The following is a 19,408-nucleotide window of genomic DNA, read 5'->3' as shown; positions in this document are numbered from 1 at the left end:
ACACCTCTAAGATGACCACTGCTTTATTGAAGAGGCTGAGGGTAAAGGTGATGGACTGGCCAAGCATGTCTCCAGACCTATACCCAATAGAACATCTCTGGGGCATCCTCAAGCGGAAGGTGGAGGAGTGCAAAGTCTCGAATATCCACCAGTTCCGTGATGTCGTCATGGAGGAGTGGAAAAGCATTCCAGTGGCAACCTGTAAAGCTCTGGTAAACTCCATGCCCAGGAGAGTTAAGGCAGTTCTGGAAAAGAATGGTGGCCACACAAAATATTGACACTTCAGGAACTGTCTCTTAGGGGTGTACTCACTTTAGTTGCCGGTGGTTTAGACAGTAATGGCTGTATATTGAGTTATTTTGAGGGAAGAATAAATTTACACTGTTATATAAGCTGCACAGAGACTACTTTTCATTGTGTCAAAGTGTCATTTTGCCAGTGTTGATATACTTAAATATCTGCAGAAATGTGAGGGGTGTACTCACTTTTGTGATACACTGTATGTGAAAATATTTGACTTCAATTAAATCCAATTTCAAAAGGAATGTAAGTGTTCAAAGTTGGTTCAGATGGCATTGCTCTCTTTTTGAGAACTCCTTGATTTGGAAAAAGCTAAACCTTGAACCAACTGAACATTAAACCCAAAAAAGACATTAGGAACAAAACGTGCTTAATTATAATGTAGTCACTGAGTAAAAAAATTGATTCTTTTCCTTACAAATATACTTGATAGTTGTAAACCTGCTATGATTTTTTTTTTTTTTTTTAATTCACAGTAAAGTACAAATACATCAAAAGGACATGGTAAGTAGTCAGGCAGCCACCTCTGATAATTTCCCAATTATGACAATATTTTCTGTATGATTTGACAACAAAATACATTGTAAATAGGCTATGTATTTTCTCAGTATTCTCATTATGACATTAGGTTAGAGAGGAAACATTTGGGAGCCTTTACATAAACGCTTGCAGGGACTGATCTCATGGCGTTCTTTTCCCCCACCCGTATTCCGACTAAACCTCTCCTCCTGCGGTCTGTTTGGTTAGAACTAGTCCGCCTCCTTCGCTAGGATTGGGTAGTTGGCCCTACATCATTGGGTTGCTTGTGATTGTGAACTACTAGCCAATCCTAGTGCAGGAGGGCGGGGCTTTGCTGAATATAGGTGGAAAAAAGAACGCGCGCTCGAAGCAGCTCGTGGCAGTTACTACCACCCACAATATCTACCGCATTGAGGAGAGCCGAGCAGATGCTGTTTCCCAAACCAGCCGTTACTGAATGCGGCTTTTGTGTCCAAAACGGTGACGTTTATTCGTGTGAGAAACTTGGAATTGCATGAAGGAGGATAACTGAATATACCGAGGTACTGAGGCGAGAAGCGACTGAGCGAGAGAGACAAAAAGAAAAAGCCGCTTGTACATTTTTAGTCAGTCATTACAGACAGCGGGCAGTGAGCGAGGAGAGGTAGAGCCGCGCGGAGGATGTGGGCGAGGAGACTAGACGGCGGTGCTGTTCCTGTCACAAAATATAAAACGCGAATACGCTTATAACAAGCTAATGGGGGGATTTTGACGTCTTTTTTCTCCCGTCCTTGCCAGTCAGCGCTGGAGTGGGCTAAAGCGGGCTGTGCCATAGTGTCCGTTTCGATGTGGGAGTTAAGCCTGTGTCATGGGCTGAAACGGTCAAATCAAGAATTCAAGAGGGAATAAAGAAAGCGGTCCACTGGAAACAGCAAATCACCACCTGTTAACAGAAGAGGTAAGCATTGTAAGCATTGCAGTATAATCTAAAATACACCACAGGTCGACATTGCAGTCTAACGCGGTGTAATTCAGCTCGACACAGCTGCGAGGGAGCCGTGTATCGAAACATATTCTTAGGTTTGCGCAAAGAGAAAAGAAACATTAACGTTAGTGCTTCTGGCTCGCCATATCTGCGAATAATGGCATTAGTCGTCCTGTCAGTCATCCAACAACAGCTATACCTCACAAAAAGGCTAGTGTGGGAAGTCCGTCTTTAAAAGAAGAAAACGATTGAGAAACGTTAGCTTAGCCACTCTTCTACTTGAAAGCTGACCGAAATAGCAGCGCGGACTGCTGTGTCAGATTAGCCTAGCCTAGCTCCCCATTTAACATCAGGTGAAAAGACAGCAACGCAGCCCATCACCTCACCGACCCTATCGGTGTCCTTATTCAAACACTGATATGAAGGCTTATATGCCTTTTCGAGTTAAAGTAGTAGCCAAACACCTTTCACACGTAACAGGCTCGTCAGGATTTCTGTCTCGTTTGATTAAGATTGGTACTTGTGTGCCCTCTAACACTTGCCCAGGGCACCACAGGTAGGTTTTCAAGTGAGAGACCACTGATAATAGTCTTTTCTGTACTGTTTCCCAAAAGTAAAGGGAAATTTGATGAATGAGTCAAAAATTCAATTTTTAGTGTAGCATGATTAATAGACTGCTCATTAGGCCTACGTACTGTTTATGTAATGTTCTATAAACATGCCATTCACTGAAAATAGCTAGTCCACATAAATTGGCTAGGATCTTTGTGTACAGTCTGCCCAGTGTGAGTGAAAGACACTACTTGTTTGTAGATGTGTTTCATCATGTTGAGTCCATTGACGGTCATGCCAATGATCCAGTCTGACTGTGCCATTAAGCAGCCCAGTCCGAGGAGGGTCTGGTGAAAGAGGGCTAATTTTGAATCGACTGTTTGCTGTCAGTGCGATCAGATTGATGGACTGCGAAGGCAAAGTTCATCTCAGCCATCTTTGTCTGAAAAGACTGAGGCATGCAGCCCTGTGTGTCTTGGATACTGGTGATTCACCTTAAAGCAACATCCCACTGTTCATGTTCTTTCAGTTCATGCTGAATCTGAGGCTAGAGGCATCGCGTAAGGTGTGAGGCAGGTTTTTTCAAGATCCATGAAATGTGGTCACATTTTGATTGGCTTTTAAAGTAAGGAAGCATGCAGCATTTCCCACAGACACAGTTTTTTAAGCACTGGCAAATGTTTAATTTAACATGATGAACACTCAAAGCACAGTGGAATTTCCAAATTATTTCATGTGTTGTTTCCCACTATCCCAGTACAGAAATAAATACATGTTTCCTTTTTTCCACAAGAGCATCCAAAATACACTAAAGAAATTATTACTTGAGAACAGCCATCATCAAAACACATGTCTTCTTGTGTAGATTGTAAGTCAGAATTCCAGGAAGCAGCGAAAAATCATTAATTTTAATTTGTTCTTGATTCACAAAGAATGTTCCATACCTTAGTTATATGTTAGGTTATCATAGTGATCATAATAATCTGTCTGAAGCCTAAAAGTGATAGGTTTCTTTTCGATGAAGTGACCGCCCACTGTGAAATATGTTCTTGTTCTGTGGAGTCTGTTTTACAAACCCTCTGTCACTTTTTTGGTCTGATGTGGTTGGTGTACTGCCCTGTGTGCAGTGTGCAATGCTCTTTTTTGAATGTCACGTCATTTCAAATTTCATTCAGTGAGCTCCTCTTCCCCTTACCTATTGAGCTCACTCAATTACTCACCTTCCAGGCAGCTGGAAGGTAAACGTCAATGTTGCACAACTCTTACTCGGCTGAGAACCAGCGTTAAGGTCAGGTGAGCCATGAGCACTGGCCAGGTCTACAGTGATCAGAGCGTTATTCTGTGTCTCCCAGTTGCCTAGCGGCATCTGCAGTGTTGCTTTTACAGCAGAGTACACACACACACACACGCTATATAATGTAATGGGGCAGATGTGAGCCTTTGTAACAGCATTTGGTATGAAGAAGAGGGCTTTGTAGAGGTGGGCAATATGATGACATTGTTCATATCATCAGCACGTAAAGAACACTGAGTAGCCACACGTTTAATTAAAAAGAGGGCATAATTAGTCATGTTAATTTGATTTAGCATATTGTGAAATGTTGAATTACATCTTCGTTTTTAGTAACCTTTTTTAAAAATTCGGCACTGCTGGTGGTTTGTATTGGTTCAAACATGAAATCTTCGAAAAATGTACAATACACAAGTATTGTGATATTTATGGTAGTCTGTTTTTGATATATTGCTGCCACCCTTAGTTCTATGTAATAATAATGAAGAACAATAGGAAAAAATGAAAAGTGAACTGTTAGTGGTCTTGTTTTGTCATGCAGGACCTGCAGTATGAAACATTTTTGTGCCATTGCTTCTTTTGAAATCTCACAAAATAATTAAGACAATGGAACCATAAGCTATCTGACAAATCAGTTTTTCTGAGAAAAAGACAATTTATTTTCTTTAGACCATTGTGGAGTACTACTATTAGAAAAAGTACCCTACAACAGTTCAAAATGGTATGCACCATTGATTCAGGTTTAAAGCTCAGCTGTGGCATATGCAGTCTGTGGCTGGAGGACAAAATGAGCCACAGTTCTTCTGAAAGGTAACGGGGAAAACACCTCCCATCACTATGTAGTGTAAAAGGAAGAATATAATCTATCTACTTTCATAATGTAACTGCTTAGTGTTGCATTCTGGATGAACTGAATGAAATTGTGATTTAATTCCAAAATTGTTCATGAATGCATGGATTATAATAAGTCATGCCAGTGCTCAGAAAACACTTTAATTTATCAAAATGGAAGCTTCTGAAAAACATTTCTAGGATAATAATCAACTTCATTCATTGGATATCTATGAACACCACATCAGGTTCACTTGTTCACTTGACATATTTTCTTGGCGGTAATTTGTGTTCACATTGTATCTCCCAAAAAACAGTAAATTAATTTGTAATGCGTGTATTTTGTAGACATGGTTTTATTTGGTATGGAGGGTACAGTGCTGCCAGTGTTTGTTCTGTGACTTTGCTCAGCGTACATTCATCCAAGACACAATCTTGAGTTCATATAAATATTCATAACGATGCTCATCAAAGACAGGCGTTTCCCGCCTCACTGCTTCTCATTATGTCTTGCTAATACGTGCCAGTTAGTCTCTTGTCAACACAACTCAATTTATTCCATTTTTAATGGGGCGTCCTCATTTAACACTGAGCATTGAGAAAACTAGCCTGTAAGCAGCAAACAAATCAAAATTGAACTTCACCTTAATTTTATGTGCAATGGCACTTGGTTTAGTTGTTCTGTTCCTGGGTAGTGGTAGTAATTGTCTGCCTTCGTTGGCATAATGAGGCTCCATGGGTGAGATTCTTCTGTTTGATTTGCTCTGGCACCTCCCAGGTACTTTCAAGCCCTTCCTCTCCAAAAGCAATCCATCACCGCACAATAGGTCAATCCCTGAGTCATAAATGTGCCAGTCACTCATTTACTCTTGCTCTTCTCTGTTGATGCTGTTTAGCAGCCTGATCCAGTTTAGAGCAGCAATATGGGCCACTGGGTCTTTCTGATGTTTTAACTAATCAGGAATAGAATGCAGTGAATCGCCTGGTGCCACAATAGGGTTGCTTTTGGCACCGAGATGTCACTGCATGATAATGATGTGAAAGAATTGAAACAGGGTGAAAAACCTCATGAATCGCAATCAAATGTGCAGTGACAAGTCACACTCTTGTCACTTCAGTAATTGCAAGCTACTGTAACATGAGCTGGGTAAAACAGTTTAAGATTCACTGTGCAAGAACTTTGTAATGGATTTTTAAATAATTTAATATTTACTTTATTAGCAACTTTTCAATTTAAAATCAACATTTCTTCGATCAGAAACCTTATTTGTTCAAAAACACCAGTAAGGATTAAGGTTGCTTATCACTTGTAAAGTGTGCATGCAGCGCTCCTTTATTTTTCAATGCACAAGGTACATTAATCTGGCTTGATTTTTAAAAAAAAATCATAAGTATATTCTCACAGACAGTAAATACATATATTCCTTATGTGTGGTCTGTGGACATTTGGACAGAAAGGCTGTGTACTGTGGGCCTCCAATGCCAGTACCCAAACCTTGATGGTCAAAATACTCACTCACTCACTCACTCACTCACTCACTCACTCACTCACTCACTCACTCACTCACTCACTCACTCACTCACTCACTCACTCACTCACTCACTCACTCACTCACTCACTCACTCACTCACTCACTCACTCGAAGCCAGGCTCTATTTGCTGTGAGGCAACAGCACTACGCACCATGCCACTGTGCCGCCCTCTTACATGAAAACATTAATTTCTTAAGGAATACTTGAATTACTCATTCTCAAAATCACCTTTAAAAACAGTAATATTTCAAGCATTTCAGGTGTTTTTATTCATCTATCTGACAGAACAGACACACTGCTCTAATTTTAAGCTAAATTTAAGCAATTTAACACAGAAGCACTTTGGATGCAGCAGCAGCAATGCAGGGCAGAAATGGAGTAGTTCTTGCTCCTGATCTATTACACACTTTATTTAGCTGTGCTCTCATGGACAAACAAAATATGCCCTGATCCAGTCTTCACAACCCCTCATCCTCAAACTGTGACTACTGCTGTAGCACATGTGAAATAAAACAATGACTGTGAAGTGAAAGTGCAGACTGTCACCATCTTTATGTTTACTGTCTTTTTTTGTGATTATTGCAGTATAATCCTTACAACAGTTGTCCAGCATCTAATACGAACTAGGTGGGGAGGGGGCAATCTCCCTATTACCATTACTTTTCTACAAACGTTTGGACATACAGTGTTTGTTCAAGTGCATATGGACTGCACTGTAGATCAAGGGTTTTGTTCCAAAATGCATTGCATGCCACTTTGATTAATTTTGTCATTTTTCTTGATAGATGTTGTTGGGCGTGGCCTTTTTGTTACAAATGAATATACAGCATGTTGGAATGAAACTCTTCAAATTCAATTTGTCACATTTACGTTTCAGGTTGTCAAGCTAATTTTAATATAAGATAAAGGCAACACATGAAAATGCAACATGTAGCTTTTTAAATGATCAATCCATTTATCAAAGAAAGATTTTTTCAAAACCTATATTTCCCATGTGAAAAACGAATTGCCTCTCTAAATCTAATAGCCTGTTGTGCCACCAATGGCAGTAACAACTGCAATCAATCTTTTACATCACTGTGGAGGAATTTGAGCCCACTCTGCTTTTTAGAATTGTTTTAATTCGGGTATGTTGGAGGGTTTTCGAGCATGAACTGCACGTTGAAGATCTTACCCCAGCATCTCAATGGATTTGAACTGTTTGACTAAGCCACCCCAAAACCATAATTGTGTTTTCCTTTGAGCCATTCAAAGGTGGGCTTGCTTGTGTGCTTTGGATCACTGTCCTGCTGCATAACTCGTCTGCTCTTGAGCTACAGCTCACAAATTGATGGGCGGACTTTCTCTTTCAGGATTTTCTGATAGAAAGCAGAATTCATGGTTCCATCATTTGACAAGTTGTCAAGGTCCTGCAGAAGTAAAGCAGCCCCAGACCATCACACTACCACCACCATGTTTGACTGTTGGTACGATGGTCTTATGGTGGAATGCAGGGTTACCTTTTTGATTGATGTAACAGGACCCATGTCTTCCAAAAAGTTCTGCCTTTGCCTTGTCAGTGCAGAGTATTATGACAAAATTTTTTGGGATTATCTAGATGTTTTTTGGCAATTATCAGACGAACCTAAAAATACTTTCACAGCATTGTACCCCTAAACCTGCACAAGTGCATTAGTTGTTCATGTATCTTTGCGCTGCATATACATACATATAATGTGAATATAAATCAACTGTAATTGAAGATATTGATTAATTAAAATATTAAGTGGCCAAGTAAGCTCTATGACAGTAGAATCAGAGTTTCCCTTTGGGACAGAAGACCCTTTTCAGACATTACCTAGCTATTTTCTTTCTGCAAATACATGAAGTGGAATTTTCAGCATAATGGTGCAGTAAAGGTTTAGCAAATCCATATGTTGGAATGGAATTTATGAGTGAGGCTGGTCAAGACTTAATATATCTAGTGGTATGTACTAGTTTTAGACATTATATACCATGCAAATGACATCTTCAGAAATATTATTTAACTATAGTGTTTTGGTCAGTACTGAGAGAATGATGTTTAAGTGGAGTTTTGAGAGTGAGCAGTTGAAATGTGGGCCTACTGCCCAGTTACATACCCCATTTTAAAAAATTGTTTGTAGGGGTTGTAGTTATACTAAAAGAACACTAATATAACCTAAATTTTCCTTCATCACTGCTCCCAATAAATGCCCTTGTTGTGGCTCTGAAGTTCATGTGAAAACTGTGGTACTAGAATAAGAAGGGGTCTTATCTGACCTATTGTGTCAAATCTACTGCCAAATCTAATTACTCTTAGAAATTACTTTTAAGTTCATATAACTCCTCAAACTGCAGTGAGCTATGTTGTTAAACCACTACTTTGGTAGTTTGGAAAGAAATACTGTATATATTGATGTGCAGTAAATTAATGTGCTGCTGTGCAAGCCTCATACAGAGAATATTTTACAGAAATAAAGCCTCATTATCAGTGTGTCGAGTGTAACTGACAACATGCCATTATAGTTAAAAATAGCACATTTACTTTAAAAATAAAATGATGTTCAAATGAGCTACACAGCAGGAGATTTGATATATAGTGTGCATGTATGTATAAAAGCACACTTGTTAAAATGCTTGTTGCTGTTGTATTGTTCTTTAAAATATGCTGTACAACAGACAGACACACACACACATTTTCTAAGCCGTTTCTCCTTCAGGGTCGTAGGGGGGTATGCTGTAAAACACACATTTTCTAAACCACTTCTCCCTCAGGGTTGCGGGGAGTGGGGGTTCAGTGAAACAGTTTGAGCTATTATTATTATTATTGTTGTTGTTGTTGTTGGTGTTGTTGTTTTAGCACGTGTAGCATGATATACTGTGAAATTAAGAGAAAACGAGGCGGTAAAAAGTTTGCTCATTAATAAACAAGGATTACTGGCAAGTTACCTTGATCTACATTTGGCAGTAGCACTTTATAACACAACACAATCTCTCAAAAAATAACACCTGAATAACTGTGGTGGAAATATTCCAGAGCAGAAGTCGATTAAATGCTATTTACTACAGTGTTTCCAAACATGTTTGGTTTCACTTTCAACAAATCACACACACTCTTTAGCTTGCAATCCAAATAATTAAAGTCTAATTTGTCATGTTGAGATACTGATTACATGTTTGAATTGATTTTACTGCAAGCAGTTTTAGCTTTTTATCTTATTTTTTGGTTGTGTAAAACATAAAAAAACAGAATATGATGATTTGCAAATCCTTTTCAAGCTATATTCAATTGAATACACTACAAAGACAAGATATTTCATGTTCAAACAGATAAACTTTATTGTTTTTTGCAAATATTCACATATTCTCAACATTCTCATATTTGAATTTGATGCCTGCAACATGTTCCAAAGAAGTTGGGACAGGGGCAACAAAAGACTGGGAAAGTTGAGGAATGCTCAAAAAACACCTCTTTGGAACATTCCACAGGTGAACAGGTTAAGGAAACAGGTTAGTGTCATGATTGGGTATAAAGAGAGCATCCCTGAAAGGCTCAGTTGTTCACAAGCAAGGATGGGGCAAGGTTCACCACTTTGTGAACCACTGCATGAGCAAATAGTCCAACAGTTAAAGAAAACTGTAATGGATATTACCACATGGGCTCAGGAACACTTCAGAAAACCATTGTTAGTGAACACAGTTCGTCGCTCCATCTACAAGTGCAAGTTAAAACTCTGCCATGCAAAGTGAAAGCCATATATCAACAACACCCAGAAACGCTGCCAGCTTCTCTGGCCCCGAGCTCATCTGAGATGGACAGAGGTGGACGAAGTACACAGATCATGTACTTGAGTTAAAGTAGAGATACCCAAGGTAAAATACTACTCCAGTAAAAGTAGAAGTCCTTAGACTTGACCTTAACTTGAGTAAAAGTGCAAAATTATTTGCCTTCGAATGTGCTTAAGTTTCAAAAGTAAAAGTACTAAAAGATTAATTATGGCTCTGATGTCCTGTTATCAGTTTTGTAACAAGACTCGCTTCATGAACTCATTTCAGGTGAATATACTCTTTTGATAGAATGTCATTAATTAGTGATGCTGATGTCTATTAAAATGATCATAAACACAAAACACTGAAGGTAAACAGTTTCCATCAGGGAGAACCGAGTGGCTCTGAACTCACTTTTACAAACAAGCAAAGTTTGAGTTTAAAATTACTTTGTAAATTAGGTACAAGTTGAATAAAAACTTGCTTTAAACTCAGGTTCACAAATAAGTTTTCTTTTACTGTATAGATCTGTAGGTCTCTGTTCATAAATATAAACTAACCAAAACTATCCATCCATTTTCTAAGCCGCTTCTCCGTCAGGGTCGCGGGGGGGTGCTGGAGCCTATCCCAGCAGTCATCGGGCGGAAGGCAGGATACACCCTGGATGGGTCGCCAGTCCATCGCAGGGCAGACAGTCACTCACACACTCACACCTAAGGGCAATTTAGCATGTCCAATCGACCTGACAGCATGTCTTTGGACTGTGGGAGGAAACCGGAGAACCCGGAGGAAACCCACGCAGACACGGGGAGAACATGCAAACTCCACACAGAGAGGACCCCGGTCGCCCGGCCAGGGAATCGAACCCAGGCCCTCCTCGCTGTGAGGCAACAGTGCTACCCACCACGCCACCGTGCCGCCCTAACCTAACTGAAACTAATTTAATATAAAACTGCACGGTCACAACTGCATGTGTGTACATAATTCTATATTGTGGTCTATTTACACAAGGTTAGGTTAGTTCCATCATTTAGGTAGATGTATGTGCTCCCAAATTTTTATGCTGCTGCACTGGGTCAGTATGACCAACAGGTCAAAACAAGCTCAGAACAAAGTGACCGCTGTGCCCTGATTGGTGTTGTTGCTTTGCACTTCTTTTGTTTTGACATGTTACGTTTTTATACACACAAAAACCAAAAGGAACGACAGATTTCTCACAATGTAGTGGAGTAAAAAAGTAAGATATTTGACTTTGAAATGTAGTGGAGTGAAAGTAAAAAGTTGCCCAAATGGAAATACTTAAGTAGTTTTTTTGTGTATTTGTACTTTACTTAAGTACAGTAACGAAATTACATTTACTTAGTTACTGTCCACCACTGGAGATGGACTGACGCAAAGTGGAAAAGTGTCCTGTGGTCTGACGAGTCCACATTTCAAACTGTTTTTGGAAGTCATGAACGTCGTGTCCTCCGGGCCAAAGAGGAAAAGGACTGTCCAGGTTATCAGCACAAAGTTAAAAAGCCAGCATGTCTGATGGTATGGGGATGAGTTAGTGCCCATGGCATGGGTAACATGCACATCTGTGAAGGCACCATTAATGCTGAAAGGTACATACAGGTTTTGGAGCAACATATGCTGCTATCCAAGCAACGTCTTTTTCAGAGACGTCCCTGCTTATTTCAGCAAGACAATGCCAAGCCACATTCTGCATGTGTTACAACAGCGTGGCTTCGTAGTAAAAGAGACCAGGTACTAGACTGGCCTGCCTGCAGTCCAGACCTGTCTCCCATTGAAAATGTGTGCCGCCTTATGAAGTGCAAAATACGACAACGGAGACTGTTGAGCAACTGAAGTTGTACATCAAGCAAGAATGGGAAAGAATTCCACCTACAAAGCTTCAACAATTAGTGTCCTCAGTTCCCAAATGCTTTTTGAGTGTTGTTAAAAGAAAAGGTGATGTATCAGTGGTAGACATGCCTCTGTCCCAACTTCTTTGGAATGTGTTGCAGTCATCAAATTCAAAATGAGTGAATATTTGCAAAAAACAATAAAGTTTATCTGTTTGAACATTTAAATATCTTGTCTTTGTAGTGTATTCATTTGAATATGGGTTGAAAAGGATTAATCGTATTCTGTTTTTATTTATGTTTTACATAATGTCCCAACTTCATTGGGGTTGTACAATGGGCTTTACAAAGGAATTTAGAACATATATTAGACATACTTACTAGTCAAAATATTTTCTTTCCTGATAGAATAGGAATATATAAGAACCTATATAGAATAGGAACTAATTAGTTTAATTAGTTGAAAATATTGTGATTGCGATCCTTCCCTGGAGGAGGCAGAGCTTGGAGATCCAAGCGAGGATCCGTCCATCACTCGGGCTGAGGTAGCCAAGGTGGTTGGAAAACTCCTTGGTGGCAGAGCACCGGGGGTGGATGAGATCCGCCCGGAATTCCTGAGGGCTCTGGATGTTGTAGGGCTGTCTTGACTGACACGCCTCTGCAACATTGCGTGGACATCTGGGGCAGTCCCCCTGGAATGACAGACCAGGGTGGTGGTCCTGCTTTTTAAGAAAGGGGACTGGAGGGTGTGTTCCAATTATCGGGGGATCGCATTTCTCAGCCTACCCAGTAAGGTCTATGCAGGGGTACTGGAGAAGAGAGTCTGACCGTTGAATCTCAGCTACAAGAGGAACAATGCGGGTTTCGCCCAGGTCGTGGAACACTGGACCAGCTTTTTATCCTCACCAGGGTCCTGGAGGGTGCGTGGGAGTTCACCCAACCAGTCTACATGTGTTTTGTGGATTTGGAGAAGGCGTTCGACCGTGTCCCTCAGGGGATCCTGTGTGGAGTGCTCCGGGTATGGGGTGAGGGGATTGTTGTTACGGGCCATTCAGTCCCTGTACAAACGTCTGATTGGTTCCAGTCAGGGTTGGACTGCGCCAGGGCTGTCTGTTGTCACAGATTCTGTTCATAACATTTATGGACAGAATTTCTCAGAACAGCCAAGTGGCGGAGGGTGTCCAGTATGGTGGCCTCAGGATTTCGTGTCTGCTTTTTGCGGATGATGTGGTCCTGTTGGCGTCATCAGGCCGGGACCTCCAGCTCTCTCTGGACCAGTTTGCAGCAGAGTGTGAAGTGGCTGGGATGAAAATAAGCACGTCTAAATCTGAGACCATGGTCCTCAGTTGGAAAAGGGTGGAATGCTCTGTCCAGGTCGGGAGTGAATTCTTGTCCCAAGTGGAGGAGTTTAAATATCTTGGGATTTTGTTCACGAGTGAAGGAAGGATGGAGCGAGAGGTTGACAGGCGGATTGGTGTAGCGTCTGCAGTAATGCGGACAAAATACCGGTCTGTTATGGTGAAGAGAGAGCTGAGCCAGAAGTCGAAGCTGTCAATTTACCGGTCAAACTACGTTCAATCTAAGCCGGTCAATCTAAGCCGGATGAGGTGGTTCGGGCATCTGGTAAGGATGGCCTCTGGACGCCTCCCTAAGGAGGTGTTCCAGACATGTTCGATGTGGAGAAGACCCCGTGGAAGACTCAGGACACGTTGGAGGGATTATATCACTCAACTGTCTTGGGAATGCCTCGGTATCCCTCTGGAAGAGCTGGAGGAGGTGGCAGGGGAGAGCTTGGGCTGCTGCCCCCGTGACCCGGACTGGGATAAGCGGTTGAGGATGGATGGATGGATGGATGGATGGATATTGTGATAGCAATTTAAATGTGTTTTTCAGGCATTCTTCTTCTCTTCTCCTTGACTAAAATTTGCAGTCAAATGGGCTTGCTCATGATTTTTTACATGCCACAGAGCTAGCTAGTATGTTTAATTATGTTACTCAGTACACCTGTTTGGAAGCATGTGTTTCCTCTCGTTTATTCAGCCTTTTCCTTCAATTAAGTCAGCTGTCTGTGTATAATGGTATTCTATACATTTAAAATGTTGCATTATTATCAATACCTTTACGAACTACAAGCAAGATAGAAGGTTTCCTGATTTGATACTTTCCAAAATTGTATGTTGGATCAGACTCGTTTTAAGCTGATTAGCCAGCTCTTCAAGTTAAGCTGTATGGTAACAAGGCATAACGTGGTGTCAACAGAAAATGATCACTGGAGAAAAACTCACAGACCCTGTGCTATATTAGTTTTAACAGTTGAAGCTAGGGACCCCGAGCTGCTGAGTAGTTAACAGAAAGGATATTTTTTGGTATGATTCACTGGCTGAGAGGGAAAAACCATAAAACGTGTAGCCCTCTTTATGTGGCTTGTGGGAATGTGCTCACTCACCTGTTATAAAAAGAGCTGTGAATAAAGCTCAGTCCCATTGGGGAGGGGAGTGTGCTCTGAGAATGTTAGAGTGAGACAGATACAGCCTCTGCAGTAGCACATGCTGCATTGAAGACATTGAATCATTTGACCTGAGTTTGTGTCACAGTATCTTCTAATTTGACATAGAAAAAAGAAATTCAGAGAGTTTGCTATAGCATATTGCATGAATCAAACTGTTTTTGTATTTGAAAACTCACATGCTTCAGGATTCAGCCTGCTTCTTTGAATAAATTTTTGAGCTTAAAACGTTCCAGAACTGTGTGCAAAACATCTGAACAAAGAGAAGTTAATCACTTCTGAAATGAAAAGATAACCAGACAGACTGACTGGGTAGTGCTACTTCTTTGCACTTTGCACTACTCTTTGCACTTTGTGAACGTGGCTTCAGCTCTTAGAGTTTTATTTCGGCTTAACATAATGTGATGTGATCTCTCACCCTGAGGCTAATCATTCCACTGTGCTCTGATTACATGCATAAACGAAGCACTACTAAAACAAGAAGCTTTGGTCTTTCTTGCGAGTTCTTTACATTGTAGAAAAGCAAAGTTGGCCCCACAAAAATTGATTTTTTTGTCAGTGCAAGCATGTGTTATGATCTCACAGTTACATACTTAAAATGGGATGTGTGGTTGAATCTTTGCTTTTTATGTAATTGTAGTAAAATGCATTGCTTTACTCAAAAATGTAATAAAACCTAGTGTGTTAACTGATAATGTATTAATATTTTTACTTTGTTTTGTGTAATGAAAAGCATGAAATCTTTGTACTGACACAAATGTTGGATACAGTTTCTGGATTTAATGTTTTGCGTGTGCTTGGAGGAAGTCCTTTACAACATTGCAGCAAATGTAGTGGGTATCAGAGTTGTTTTGACATCTTTTTATTTGAGTCATTACTTTCTATTCTAGTCAGTAATGACTTTGTTCTGCATGAGAAAAGTAGATTTCTGTATTGCAGTCTTTACCAAAAGGACAGGTTTTAGAATTGTCAGGGTGATGTATATTCCAAGGGTAAGGTTAAAATGTCAAAATTAACCAAATTGATAGAAGAAATGAATGTCCTATCAGGAAATGCTGAAACAGTGCCATTTCTGTATTACCATATTCAAATGAACACCCACATGATTACTTGAGTATTGAGTATTTCATTCATTCAGATCTAGGATGTGTTATTTGAGTGTTCCCTTTATTTTTTTGAGCAGTGTGTGTATGTATATGTATGTGTGTGTATGTGTGTATATATATATATATCTATATATATATATCTATATCTATATATATATATATATATATATATATATATATATTAGTATTTATATTTATATCTATATTTGACAGGTTATATTTATGTTAACACATCAACTTGTGTAATACCACAACTGGCCTACCATTTCTGCCATTAATTGGGACATCAGGGACACTCAGGCGCTCCTGACTAAGCTTTTGCCGTGTCCACAGCAACTGGTGGGACTCCAGTGGCAGAGGCTGAGGGACCTCTAGGCAGACCCAAGGCACCTTTGTCCCGGCCTGCGGAGCAGCAACCATCCCAGTGTCCTACAGACCAATTCTGCCTCATGGCATGACCTCCACACTCACTTTGGCGTGGATCATTCTGTGGAGGTAAAAAAAAAAACCAAACATTTGTTAAGTAAATAGAGCAGCCTATCTGTGTGGCAAGGGCGATGCAGGGAAACTTGTTTCATACATTTGTTGCAGGCAGAGTTGATTACTTCTTACTACTTACTGGACTTCCTATAAAAACAACACATCCCTTACAACTCGTACAAAATGCACCAGCATGGATCCTATCAAAAACAAAAAGAGTGATCATAGTCTAATTTTAAAAGAACTGCACTGGCTACTTATATCATTCAGAATAGATTTGAAAGTTCTGCTACTAGTTTTTAAGGCATAGCACCTGCTTACATCAGTTTTTTTTAGCAAGCATCTAAAAACATCTCTCTTTAACTTAGCATTTAATTAAAACTCTATGCCACTTGGCATTAATCTTTTATTTTGATGCGAGTCATTTTCTATTATGATTCTAAATTAATACTTTATCATCTGTCTGTCAAGCACTTTGAGCTGCCACCGGCATGAAAAGTACTATATAAATAAAATTTTATTATTATTATTATTATTTCTTTTATTTTTATTTTTGTTATTGTTGTTATTATTACAAATTTTCATTGTGATAACAGCTCCTCGCTACCATTCAAGAATAGCAGTGTTAGCTTTGTTTGATGAAATATTTCTTTATTCTGCTTTTTTACTTGATTTATACCTGATATTTTGTTACTGTGCAATATTTATTCATAAACTCTTCCAAATAAGAGTTTTGTTTAATATCAAAAAGGTGTCTGCACTTCTGTGGGTATATACATAAGCAAAAATGCTTAAGCATTCAGAGAGGAAAGACAGAAAAGTAAGAAGCAGGTGTGAACGTGCCTGGATTATAGCAACATTGCAGATAGGACTGAGCTGTTAATATGCAATCCACATCTCATTTTCTCACAGTGTAAAATCTTAAGATGAAATTCTGAACAGATTGTAAACACACAGCAGGGGTGTAAGAAGAATGAGAGTGCTTTCTAATGAAGAGAACAAAGCTTTGTGTTTAATTTTGTGTTTTCATCATACCTATCAGGGAATGGCACATTTGCAGGCTATTTGAAAATGTGTGAGATGTTGATTTTTACTTAACTGACTCTTATCATGTATACAGAATATATTCCTGAATAGAGGTTGACAATATGAGAATACATAGTGACAATTGTTATCATTATCAATTATGTGACATTATGTTACAATATGCTTTCCTCAATATATCTCAGTTACTCTCAATATAAAAAATGAGTGCCCAACTGTTCTCACTACAAAGTGAGCATAGTTAGTCCTGTTTGGATTTGCTTTAGTGTAGTATGTGAAATGTTGATTAAAAATGATTGGACATTTTGATGCTCACTTTGTAATGAAACGCAACACATTTGTGAGTGTTCTATGAGTGCTAATGATTTCCTTAATATAATCAAGAATGAGAATTGGGACTAGGGGTGGCACAACTTCAGATTTTTTTAAAGCTGATGTTTATGTGAAAGTTCATGTCGACTAGATGCTGATGATGTCATAAATAGAACCACAGAAGAAGGAAATGCTTTGCAACAAGAAACAATCTTCGCAAAACTTAACGCAACTCACAGCAGACAGCTCATACAGATATATTTTACGAGGAACAAAACCAAGCAGAAAAAATATATATGTTGGTCCATCACAGCTTTGCTTAGTCCTCAGAACCCAGCATACAGCAAGGGGAAAAAACGGTACTCTGTTAGTCTAGGCTACAATTCATTGCTACTCCTAGCTGCTTGACTAACTCAGAGCTACTGCTGAAGCCAGCTAACTCAGCACAACACAGGCCTCTTTTACTAGACCCACCTGTAAGAATAAGAGTAGCAGAACATTTCCAATGCTAAAATTTCTTAAAACAAACATGCAAACGTTTCCTTTCTAAAATAAATTAAACTCAGGCCTGCTCAGATGCAACTATAACGACAGGTTGTAACTCAGCAGAAACAATGCTATGCAACACTTATATTTCATAACTCCCAAAAAAAGAAAGATTGGTGCAAATTTTAGTATATTACTTGGGGAGGAAAACAAAACTCACACAAGATCTAGCATGTAAGCATGCTCTTTCTCATAGTCCTGGTCAGTCACAGTTTTTGCTTTTCAACCCTGGTTTGCATGTAAGGGCATCAATGCAAGCAGAATGAAGGCTCGCTCACTCTTGCGTGATGGTATTCCCAGCCAGAGAAAAAATTCTCTTGCTTGGGATGCTGATGGCTGGAACAGCAAAGTAGCTGTCACATAACTTGGCCATATGTGGAAATCTGTCCTGGTTGCAGACCCATCACTGCAGCAGGTTCTCCATGGTGGGAATATGTGGTGTCATTAAATCAGACTTGTTTGGCTGCGGAGGAGTAGTGGCCACTTTGGTGGTGGGAGTAAAGCAGGACACTAGCAACCAAAAAGTTGCACAAAATCTTGCTCAAGCCTGTTTGTTTTCCTCATTACTAGATCACCTTCATTATCACCTGTGTCCTCACTTTGAACATCCATGCTTTGCATGAAAATTATTAACTTGAAATTGTCTAAATTAATTTCCCATATTATTTTAAATCGATTAAGATGGCTGACTAGTGTCATTCAGTGGAAACACCTGTCACTGCAAATGTTTCCCCCTTATCTTGTAGCAGGCTGATTTGGTGGTTTGGGGTGGCCTCTCTTCTCTGGCTTAAATTGAAGATGGCTGAACTAGGGATATAGCACATAGGTGATGGATTGTGTCAGATCATCATGCTCCAGTTTGAACTTTGTTGAAGTGCCGTCGAACTGTGTTCTTGAAGGCTGGTATAGCTCCCAGGTCAGATGGTTCAACATGCAGAGTGGTACTGATCATGTTAAAAATCACTGGATAGATGGAAGACAACCCCAGATACAACTCACCACATATTATTTCAGTAGCCTTGGAGTCAGGTGTTCCACCAGCTCCCACTGTAATGCTCTCATGGATTTCTGCTTGGTTTTGTGACTGTTTGTTCTGCAAACACAGAATGTACTGCGATCCTTTGGTCGAGCAGCTGCTGGAGCATGAAGACTATGGAATTCCACCGGACAAGAAAATCAGTTTAGAGTTTTTGGTTCCTATGCCAGGCTGGTCCTGCTGCTTCCTCAGGACATAGATGGCCACTGCTTGAGTGCCGAAAGTGTCTGGTAACTCTCCTTGCTGCATCAATAGCCTTTACCACATCATCTATCCATCCATCGCTTTTCTAAGCTGCTTCTCCGTCAGGGTCGCGGCTTTACCACATCAGGTAAGACTAAATCAGTCTTTGGGAAACAGTTCAACATAGCTCCATAGCTAAGGTTAGATTACTGACATTATCATAGACTGTGCAAAACACCAGTGTGCCCAATTCCTAGATTGTTTCAGGCAGACAATCGGCAATCATGGGCTGGAGGTTAGGGAACCACCCTTGTGACAGGAGGGATGCTGGTTTGATCCACAGGACTGAAAGTATATGACTGAATGGCCATTGAGCACAGCACTTTACGCAAACTGCTCCCTGGGCACCATGGATAGGGCTGCCCACCGCTCCAGACAAGTGTGCTCACTACCCCCTAGTGTGTGTGTAATCTCTTGTGTGTTTGGGTGAGTGTTTCACTTCATGAATGAGTTAAAATACGGAGGTGAAATTTCCCTTTTCTGGGACTAATAAAGGTAACTTAGCAGCAGTATGTCTCTCTGGCATCAAA

General features: G+C 40.1%; 1 protein-coding gene across 3 annotated transcripts in view; it reads left to right on the top strand.

The window, feature by feature from the left end:
* The first annotated feature begins 1,186 nt into the window (after positions 1 to 1,186).
* Positions 1,187 to 19,408, top strand: part of sntg1 (syntrophin, gamma 1) — a 42,262-nt gene continuing 24,040 nt past the window's right edge. For 2 of the 3 annotated variants that reach the window (XM_017723296.2, XM_037537300.1), the window contains exons 1-2: positions 1,187 to 1,756; positions 15,551 to 15,712. The gene's annotated coding sequence lies outside the window, so the exon portion shown is untranslated. The remainder of the gene's footprint in view (positions 1,757 to 15,550; positions 15,713 to 19,408) is intronic. The other variant, XM_037537299.1, reaches the window with a different exon arrangement.

This window comes from Pygocentrus nattereri, chromosome 3 (assembly GCF_015220715.1).
Source record: "Pygocentrus nattereri isolate fPygNat1 chromosome 3, fPygNat1.pri, whole genome shotgun sequence".
NCBI lineage: Eukaryota > Metazoa > Chordata > Actinopteri > Characiformes > Serrasalmidae > Pygocentrus > Pygocentrus nattereri.
This window is presented reverse-complemented; position numbering and strand designations above follow the sequence as displayed.